At 38.6% G+C, this 11,172-nt stretch overlaps 1 pseudogene; it reads right to left on the bottom strand.

Annotated features, from left to right (window-relative positions):
* Positions 1 to 3,807: 3,807 nt before the first annotated feature.
* Positions 3,808 to 4,312, bottom strand: LOC149215901 (uncharacterized; annotated as a pseudogene).
* Between the last annotated feature and the right edge of the window lie 6,860 nt (positions 4,313 to 11,172).

Raw genomic sequence — 11,172 nt, 5'->3', positions numbered from 1 at the left:
ATACTTCATATAAAAAATCTCAGAATTTTGTTTTGAGAAATTGTCTACCAATTACCACCCAATTTAATAAGTAACTTACACTTTCTTTCCAAAAAGAAAATTTTGGTCTTACACGACTGGAACTTTTTAAGATCAAAGTTGTGATTTCGTCTTTTAACTGAATTACAATTATTTTATGTTAACCATTAAATGTTGATGTTTAGAAATTGCAATATAATAACCGTATGTGCATAACATTTTTTTTCAGAAAGAAACCGTATGTGCATAACACTTAAAATAACCGACCCAAAAAACTAATAATTGTGATCAAATTTTTACAACTAAATTTGAAATTCCAAACCTCGTTGTAATTATTCACAAGATTAAATTCTTAACGTGATCAACCCAACGTACTCGTACTCTTAATGATGATCGATTGCTTTGCAAAACGCTTTGATTACTCAATTTGATGGGATGTCAATGTAATTATTCACATAAGCGAATTCGTTGATAATCAAATTCATTGAACTTTTTTTTCAGAAGAAAAAAACCAGATAGATTATATTAAGAGTATATAATGAAACTTTGATACAACAGTCAAATATTCCATATTCTCTGGAGACAATCACGGTAGAACAGAAAAAAACCGAGAATGGAAAATATACAGATATACAGATATAGGTTGACTATGCAAAAACACACAGGGGAGAAAGTCCCGTGCCAGCATGAGGCAAAATGAGATCATTGGTCCTAATGAGAAAGGAAACAGAAATAGCGAGAGCACCATAAGCATATCGACCCAGCGAAGACCGCGGCTGGAAAAGTATACAAAAAAGTCAACATCAGACCCTGTAGGAGAGATCCCTACACATCAGGAGCGATAGAGAAATCAGATATCCGCAGCAAGATGGATACAAGAGGAGTTCTGAGATCTTGGAAAATACAATCATTTCTCCACTTCCATAAGAGCCAGATAACCAAAACAAACATGGAGCGAAGAGAAATGCTTTGCTCACTCCACCACCTGTAGCCCTCCTGTACAGAAGCACAACGTATTCCTACTCTTGATGATCAACCCAATGTATTCGTACCATTAACGATGATGATTACTTGGAAAAATGATTTGTTTACTCCAATTGGGATTTTAAATTATTTAATTATTGTGCTTGCTATTTGGTAAGATTATGCATTGGTTAGTCAAACCAATACTATTTTGGGTTTGAATAAAAAATTTGCAATATTTCCAAATTTCAATATTAGAAATCCAAATTTATTATTTTAAATATATATGTATATATATTAACAATTTGATTGGTTATCAAATTCAACAACCTATTGCCCATTACTTTGAACTCTGTCTTATGCATTTATGTTGTTATCAACTTTGGAATGTGTTTAGCTAATGATACTTTAAGCAAATAGATATGCAAATTATTAGATTATTTATGATATCAATACATCATTACTTGCATCAATCACATCAATTGAAATCAATGCATTCATTTTAGTATGCATGCACCAATGCATTGATTTCAATGTACATGTCATTGATTCAACATTAACTATAAATTATAATATAAATATATCTTACATTTTTTGTGAGTAAAGTATGTATGTTTTTAATCTTAACTAGAAACTATGATTTAGCTACTCTACACTTCTTATTAATAAAAATAAAAAACTCTCTTGTAAAAGCGATATATAAAAACCAAAGGGTTATACCAACTCATGTGGTAGGAGTATATGTGTCAGGGCCCCAAGTCATCATCGCACTTGGGCAAGTCGGGCGCGCATGATGGGCGCGTTTAAATGACAAGTTGATGCCAAGTCGTCAAGGCACGTGGGTGAACGAGTCGAGCGATCACACATAACTGACGAGTTGCGACGAGCGCACCCAACCGACAAGCCGGGTCAACCAACGAGTTGAGGGGCACGCCTAAACAAGAGTCAAAATTTGGCTAAGTGTTGGAGAGCACGTGTCAACTCGCCTTGTAGGGGAGCGACGAGGTTAGGCTCCCCCACACTTAGGCTAACATGTTAATTTGGCTAAGTGTTATGATGGGAGGTCGGCTTGGAGGGCGACATAACCATTGTGGCATGAGTTTATATTGGCAGACGACAAAGTGGGAGAAAGGCATCATCCACAAGCGATCGAAGCAAACAAGTCCAAGTATTGGGTAGGACGAGTGAGCTAAGAGGTGGGATGAGCCCACGGTGACAAGCAGTAAAAAATATATTGCAAAAGCGAGAATCCGAATGAGGTGCAGTTGGAAGAACTGCAGACCAGGTAACATCGGACTGTAGGACGACGGGTCTGTTTGTCGAGTTACAATACAGGTAGCGGAGGACTGTAGTGGGCGCAGAGAGTTGGAATGACAATGGGTGTAGGCCGCGGGTTGGGCGAGCCAACACGGCTACGACCTGGGGCGACACGATGAGTGAATAACATTGCGGTGGGGCACTGAGTTCGAGTGAACGGGTAATGTGGTTGTGGCAGTGGATTGCGATAACGAGTTCAAGTAGCCGGGGCCGGGTTGCTCGATGCAATGGGCGAGTAAGGTAGACCAACCAAGGTGCACGACAGTTCAGTTCATGTTGTAAATTATGAACTCGATCGAGTATTACTCCCGAGGATTGTATAAAAAACATAAATTATAATATTATTACTGATATTATATCTTTATGAAATGTCTCTTGCGTTCTTTCTGTTGGTGAAGATTTATGTTTATTCCGCAAACTAATATAATGAAAATGTCAAAAGATGAATGTGTTAGGCGTAGTCCGAGAAATGAATTAAAAAATAAAATGTTTAGGGATTTGGCCAGTGCCGCACGTAGACCAATTCGTGAAGAATTAGGGGCGTGACAATATGCCTCCCTTGTGAAAGCCAAAGTAATATATGATTTATATGTTCTAAAATTAGATTTTTTTTACAAATAACATTTTTTTAAATACATGCCCAATTAACAAATGAAATACATACATTTTCCACACAAAAATACAACTAAACGACATGAATTAACTACTATATATCCCTTGTTAAATTAATTTAATGTTATCAACACAATTTACTCGTACTTTTAATTATGACGGATTACTCGAAAAAGAAATTTAATGACCTATTACTTGAAAAAGAAATTTGATTTCTCGTTGGGATAGTCATTGTTTTAATTATTCATGTAATTAGACCGATAGGCCTTCTTTTGAATCAGTTCAGTCGTCAACACTTCTATTTTCTGATTGACATGTGGCACACTATTTTTTTAATAGAAATGAGGATTCGAAAACAACTCTCGTGGTTGGTTTTTCATAACAAGAGGACGATGGTTTTGTGGAGCGAGAACACAACAGTAAGCTTCTCTCCCTTCTGGCAGTTGCTTTGATTGCCACTATTGAAGTGAAACAACCCCATTCTCCGAATGCAGTGGAAAATTCAACCGTAGGTAGTGCCATGATTGTATCAAGTGGCATGATGAAATCCCTTCTGGCAGTTGCTCTGATTGTTGCTATTGAAGTTAAACGACCCCATTCTCCGAATGGAGTGGAAATTTCAACTGCTGGCAGTTGCTCCGATTGCCGCTATTGAAGTGAAATGGCCCCATTCTCTGAATGCAGTGGAAATTTCAACCACCGGTAGTGCCATGATCGTATTGAGTGGCATGATGAAGTAAAAAAGGCCAAAGAATTGGGTTGTGCATTCACTTGTCAGTGGATATAATAATGACTCCACCACCATATCAACCGGTCTCAAGTTTGAGCCCATTCGACAAACTCCTCAATCAACCACTTTGGCATTTAATGTAATGGACAGCAAGGAATTAACTGCAATTATTCTTCTTCTGAATATGAAGATGCAGAGCTTGAAGAAACTGAAACGAAACTGAAGCCAGAACACCACCATTGTGGTTCTCTGTCTCGCAAGCTCTAGATTCATCTTAGTGCAGAGCTCCATTTTACATCTATTTGGCGAGTTCTAGATTCATCTTAGTGAACAACTCCATTTTACCGACTTCAATTCTGCTATAAACCTTCGAAAATCCCACCAAAGCGTCCACCAGAGCTTGAATGGGGTTATTTTCGTTGCACTTGTCGGTCTCTGACTATTAGCACCCCGTTGATCAAAGTCGAGCCCTTTGGACGACTTCCATCGCTTACAATTTTGTGACTCCAATAATCCCAATCTGTTCTCATAACATACAAAATTCAACACAAGATCTCAAAGCCCATCCACGCTCTCCAGCGAAACCTTTCCCTTGTCTTCTGAAGCGATAAACTCCAGACGGTTATTATTATATTCGTTACTGTTGCCATGGATACCATTCCTGCTATTCATAAAAGTATGGTGCTTGTTGTGGTTAGTGTCTAAGGTGTCCTCAAGATCCAACGAATCCATGAGCTCGAATGAGTGGTCGTCCGAGATATAATTGCTCGTCTCTGCTCTCCAACAAACCATTTCCCTGGTCTCCCCAAAGTGACAAGATCATTATTATTAAGTTTATTACTACTGCAATGTTGACACTAGGTGGACCTCATGCAAGGTAGGCCATTACATGAGGTCCTTATGCACGTTATTTATTCTATTTATTATTTCACTTTTTAATTGACTCCAAGGCAATGATACACTTACAATTCCAGACCCAGTTGATGGAGATTGATAGGAAGGAGGTCAAGTTTCAAATTTGGGACACTGCAACCCAGGAAAAAGGTTCCAAGCAATCACATCATCTTACTACACGAGAACAGTCTGGTTCTTTTCTCTCTCTTTTACGGGACCGAGCTTCTTGCTTTTGTTTTGTTTATTTTAATGGCGCTACAAATATAAGACTAATATAAATGTTACAACACTTTTATTATGTCTACTTTTTCTATATCTAAATTTCACCAATAGAAGGTAGGGTCAGGTCATGCTTTTTGGTGATTTGGAGAGTGCACCACGTTAGAGCAAAATTATGAGCAAGATAATCATAACTATCATAAATTCATGAATACCCAGAGTGTACCTACCAAGCCATGGTGAGACTCGTGCAGTCATAGATAACTAATAGCCAGAAATGGAGCAATAAGATTTTCCAGCTAAGAATCAAATGTGATATCGAAGGTGTTTTATTTAATTTCAACAAAGTTCTTCTAGAATTTTGGACACATGCATGTAAGAATCAAATGTGATATCGAAGTTGTTTTATTTAATTTCAACAAAATTCAGAGAAGAATTTTGGACACAGGAATGTCATCATCAAATGGCAAGTTGCGTCCAGAGCTCCGTTCTGATTTTTTGGAGTGTTGTGTCTTAGAATATTCCATTATCCCTTTAGAAACGTCATGTGATAGGTACCTAAATCTGTCATTGAACATTAAAAAGAATAATATTTCCATGTTTTTGTCAAAGAGAAATTTTCGATGCATTTCCAAATAGACATTACAAAATAGCACTCCATATTTGTCCTCCTTAGCTTCTATCCATTGTATTATGCTTTTGGGTCACTGCAATAATTGCAGGTTATAGCTACAAATCTCTTCGGCAACAGTTTTGGGATAGATTTCAGTTGCATGCATGCATGCAGAATGTTTTGTTACTAATTTCAACACTAATAAGCTTTGAAACGAACAAATCAGAGAGCAAGCCTTGATAACCTCCAATTTGGCTAAAAAACATTTATCTTAAAAGAATTTAGTTTGAATTGGTGAGACCAACATTCAGAATGTTTTGTTACTAATTTCAACACTAATAAGCTTTGAAACAAACAAATGAGAGAGCAAGCCTTGATAACCTCCAATTTGGTTAAAAAACATCTATCTTAAAAGAATTTAGTTTGAATTGGTGAGACCAACATTCAAACATACGCCCCATAGTTTTTAGTTGCCAACACTCTAGCAAACCTCCTTGGATATGCACCAGCCACTTTGACCTTAAAGTTTTCCTCAAGGAGTGCCCAAAATTGGAGTGATTCTCCCAATCAGATAGACACTTCTCAATGTGCTTCTATCAGCACCTTGTCACTAGAAATAACCTAGTCTTGATATAAAAGTAAATTGGTTAAATATCTTTCATTTGGATACCTACCATAAGATGCATGTTCTCCTGTTGAAACTGGTAATTCTGTCATGGAAGACTGGGAAGACTGGGAGGTAGCTGAAGTCATGACAGATAAGATTTACATTCTGATGAATCACTCGCTTCACTGCCATTGAATGGGCCTACAAAAAACATTTCTTGTCTTTGACCAAACCCACCCTTTGACATCTATAAAATACTTGGAACAAGAATTGCTAGTAAAGAGCCTCCAATTGAGCTACCAAAAGGATTTAAATAACTACTGAAACCCATGTGTTCCATTCCTTCCATGACTGCTGCAACAGGGATGGCATGGATATAGATTTCTTCAACTTCAACAAAATGTTTGCCTTGAGCATATGGCAACGGAATAGTAAGAGACATTCACGGCTTAGAATTTACTATCTCACTTTTTTCCTTGTAGAATGTCTTTTCCGGCCTTAAATGGTTTGCGAAAAAAGGAGGGATTGAATTAACCTCTTGTCTAACTTCTTTAACCCGTTTGTTTTCTTTTGAACATTCAGCTGTGCTTACTGTTCCCATGTTCTCTACTAGAGAATGCACTTGAAAATATATGTTACTAGTAGGATGTTCATGCCCAGTCCTATCATTAAGATGTTTGATCTTCCAACGATCCTGATCAATTAATATTGCTGGTTTCTTGTTCATTGCACCTTCAATATTTCTCCTATCATTCAATATTTCAAGACAAGATGCAGCTTTAGCGTCACAAGAAGAATCCAAACCAAGAAAATCAGAAAGCTTTACATCAACCCGACTATCCTCATCACTATTGGGAGACTCACCTTTAGTAATATCTTTTGGAAACTCATTCAGATCCCTCTGCAACATGTTATGTGGGATCCCATCTTTCAGCTTGTCAAATATTGCCAAATTCTGCGTGTGAACTGATTCTATGTAAGGTTCCTTGACCTCCTCAAATGCCTGAGTTCTATCTTCTTCCATTGAACTTACAGAACTGTTGAAGGACCTATTCATGAGGCTGGCCCTATTAAGTGGGTCACCTTTTCCTTCAGAAATAGTTTCTCCTTCACAGTTGGAATCGTAAATCCCTGTAGCATTTTCACAATGGACAGTGCATACCATTGTCACTATGAAGCTCTGACAAACTGTATAATTCATACAGCTGGGCAGTACTTCTTAAGCAAATGCTGTGAACTTTGCATGGTCTTTCCATAAAATTGACTACACCAAAAATGACATCCATATATTTAGAGAAGCCTACACCACTGATTGAGAAAATCAAATCATGAAACTCTTCAAGAAACTCCATTTCTAATTTTTCATTTCTAGGAAAAACAAATGAAAACATCCTCCTTACGATCAAAATCCCAAAACCCAAACATCTAAGACAAAATGGCAAATAAAACTTATTTATCAGCATGTGATAGACCAACCAAGACTTCAGGCAGAAACATTTAAATTGTTAATACTTGCAAAAAGAAATTTCACCAGGATTCCAGAAAGTTAGAATCTAATAAAATAGACTAGAAATCACCCTAAAACAAATCCATTCACTAGGAATCTAATCAAAGTTTGATAAATCAAAACATAATTAATATTTCTGTAGCTCTATATCATACACCATAAAATTTGCCATGTTTAATGTGCTTCGGCCATCCTGTGCGTCAAGTGATGTATAGTTGAGATTCTTGAGGGATTTTACATGCCTTAAAGAGTCTCTACATTTTTTAAATTGTTTTTCAGTAGTTGTATGTTTGAATGAAAACAATGTATTTTTCTGTTTTGCTCTCTTAATTCCCTTGGTGTTGCCTTTAAAGCATAATTATTGAGAAAACCGTATAAACTAGTTAGTGAGGTTTATGAAAACTAACAATGCTAAACCATAGAAGCCCGCTTGGTCATACATGAGAGTTGCATTACCCAAATTGAATTTGAAGTTTGCTTGATGCAATATCTATAAGAGTCATGAGTTTTGTCATTTAGTAAATTACTCTAGGTAAGTTAGACGTCAAGAATCAATCAACTCCTAGGACTTGGAGAATGAATAATAGGTTTGCAGGTTCTTCAGCTGTCTAAAATTTGGAATATACATGTGATCTGAAGTTGTGGTGTTTGTCATGATTAAGTCAATGACAAGCATTGATCTGTCATATGATCATCCTGACTCCCAAATTCCGTAGAATTCTTGGAATTGATATCATTTTTGCTCTTTTGATTGTTTGCATGTGTTCCTTCATCCTTACCAAATTATTTAGGAGCCGCTTATATGCCACGTAGCTTTATAATCTCTTCACTTGCAGTTACATTTCCCACAGGACCATCATTCCAGAGAGATACATATTTAACTTTCTTGATACCGTGATTCTTAACATTACTTGAAGCAAATTTTTAACTGAAATGGCTAGATTCATAGCTTGTTTTATGACTTACAAAGGAGTACACGCAGTTCAGTTGCCAACAACAAAGCCTTCTGCAAAATATAAAGGTCTCAAACAGCATTGTTATTCAATCCTGATAGAGTTCCAAAGATCTCAAGGCAGTTGCAGAATGACTCCTTCCAACTACACATGAATATATAAGGGCTTCTGACACTGGAAGTGTTACACAGTAATTTGTCACTGTCTCCCTGTCAGTCACCCTACTGTGTCAGGAATTCACAATACTCAAGTCCATGCCTTCTGAACTGGCCAAAAACCCATTTTTCCAAAGTTTTCCTCATCAGCGCGTCTGTTTCTAAAATATCCGCGATGACTGGCGCTTTATAACAGATTGCGTGCGCTGCCAGCGTGGAAGCACACGCCTTTCCCGCGCTGATCGAAATTTCATGACCAGCGCAGCCTCTGTTTGTATCTACCCGCGTTGAAATGGCCTTTTCCATTATGTCTTTGCGACGTCAGCGCGCCAGACCAGTTATGCACCCGCGCTGATCCAGTTTTGGCAAATTTGTTCCAACAGCCAGCCTTCCATATAACTCCAGGCTTGGTTGTTGGTCTTGTGAGTATCGACTCCCTTCTATGGCATGTCTGTTCGACCCTTTGCAACCACTTCCCTTAAGGATAAGCTCATCCTTCCACCCTTTTAGGAGGCTCCTTCTCCTATATAAACTTCCACCATTACCATGAGCAGCTAGTTTGGAATAGCTTGGATTGTGTAGAGCTTATAGTGCTCAGATTGCTGCTACTATAGGTATTTGGTGTGCTAAGTGTGGAAGTGCATGATAGCTTAGGGAAGGTTTTGTTGTGTTGCTTGTGTGAGAGAGAGAGTTTCTTGTCTTGGGAGAATCATTTCCAAAGGTGAATGCTTGAGACACTTGCTGACTGGCCCCTCCTGAGAAGGTTACCGACGTCAGAACATTTGGTTGTACTCTTCTCTGTTTGATTAATAATAGATGACTGCTATTATTGTTCCATTCTCATTTGTCTATGCAATGGTTAAATGTGAATTACATCTTTTCTGACTGATGTATGGTTGCTTTTATTAGATTTCACGCTTGTGTTTGTTTCCTCTTCGTGTGTGCAGGTGTCTATTCGCGGAGATCGCGGAGGATCGTGACCAGCCAAAGCGAAGGAGTGAAGGTGGCATCTCTTCATCAAACAACAGCGCTGGAATCCAAGTAGGTGTTCTTTACCTCTTGTTTAATTGCAATTAGGAACATGCATAGTAGCATTGACTGATTGTTGCTAGACCCTTGCTGGGCTAGTAGGGATCGCCTCTATCCGTAGAGGGGATTTACCTCTCCAACAATTTGGCGACTCCGCTGGGGATCAGCCTTTTGTCTCTTGTGTCCACCCTTTGTGTTGATTTGATTGTTCTCTCTTTTCAAGTTTGGGGATTGTTTCTTTGCTGGTAGCCTTCTTGGGTCCATCTGGGAAGTGTCTAGATTGTTAAAAGACTTTCTACCTTTGGTTTGGGAGTTTTCTGCCTTGATTCTACTCGTTTTTACCTTCAGCGTGGTTTAATTCAAAACAGACGCGCTGACATCGCGCGCCTGCTTTTTTGTTCTCCTTGTCATCGCGCCTGTGCGATTAACAGTCGCGCTGACCTCGTTTTTGAGACAAGCGCGCTTTTTCCGTGTGCTTCCGCGCTGACGTCGCACGCCTGCTTCTTTGCTCTCCCTGTCATCGCGCCTGTGCGATTAACAGTCGCGCTGACCTCGTTTTTTTGAGACAGCGCCCTTTATCCGTGTACTTCCGCGCTGACGTCGCAAAGTTGCTACAGGCCTCCTCTTTTCAGCGCCGAGTTGCTGAAGGCTACCCGCGCTGATCCTGTAGAATTCATTTTTGTCCAAATTAGCCCCCTGAACCTGTTGCTTTGACTTTCCCCTCTTCTCTCCACTTGGTTTGTGACTTGTTTTTCATTACCTGAACTCTGAGCTGCTTGTTTGCGGAGTCTTGTTCCACAGGGTTTCGTTTTTGCTCATTTTTCGGTTTTGCAAATACCTTCCTCTTTGCTTTCGCTGCTTGGTTTGTATTTCCGCCATCACTTTTACAGTTGTTGGTTTGTGTTGAATCTTTAATTGACTGGTTGGGACTCTTATCCTCCGGGTGTTTGCTTTTCTCCATTGATTTTGCACTCTAGCCCTAGGGCATCTAGTGGCCGTGTGTGTGTCAAGCCTTCCGTAAGGATCTTGTTTTCTTGTTTGACCAGCCAACTTCAGATTTGTTTTTTACACTTGTTCAGTGGTTGTTGAAGTGTTTTTGGTTGTGTTTCCGAGCGGTTCTCGCTTCCTCCTTGTTTGAATCCTTGCTTGTCTTGCCGAGCTTAGATCACATAGCTCGTGCGGAACTTGGTTTTCCTTTTGATTTGGAAATCTTTGTTGGATGTTTTGGGAACTTTGTGTGCTTTCATTAAGTGATTTGCTTGGTGTTCTGGTTCCTCCAAATTCATTTAGATGCTTTGTGCCATTGAAAGAAAATCAAACTAGTAGCTTTGTTTTTGAGAATTGAAAAGGAAAAGAACATTTCATTGATTCGCATTTTCAAAAGAAAAATTCCCTTTCCTTGCTTTTAGCTGCATTAGGTTGTTTGATTGCTTGTATTCGTTTTGTTTGATCAAAAATTCTTTACCTTCTCATAGCTAGAATTCATCAAACAAAATGGTTTTCTTTGGCATGTAGTTTGCATCTAGGTAATTGTGAGAGAACATACGATAGGACC

This window comes from Pinus tabuliformis, chromosome 1_1, assembly GCF_031772625.1.
Source record: "Pinus tabuliformis cultivar Carrire ecotype Pingquan chromosome 1_1, CPIR1, whole genome shotgun sequence".
Lineage (NCBI taxonomy): Eukaryota > Viridiplantae > Streptophyta > Pinopsida > Pinales > Pinaceae > Pinus > Pinus tabuliformis.
The sequence above is the reverse complement of the archived record's forward strand: the minus strand, read 5'-3'. Positions and strand labels throughout refer to the sequence as shown.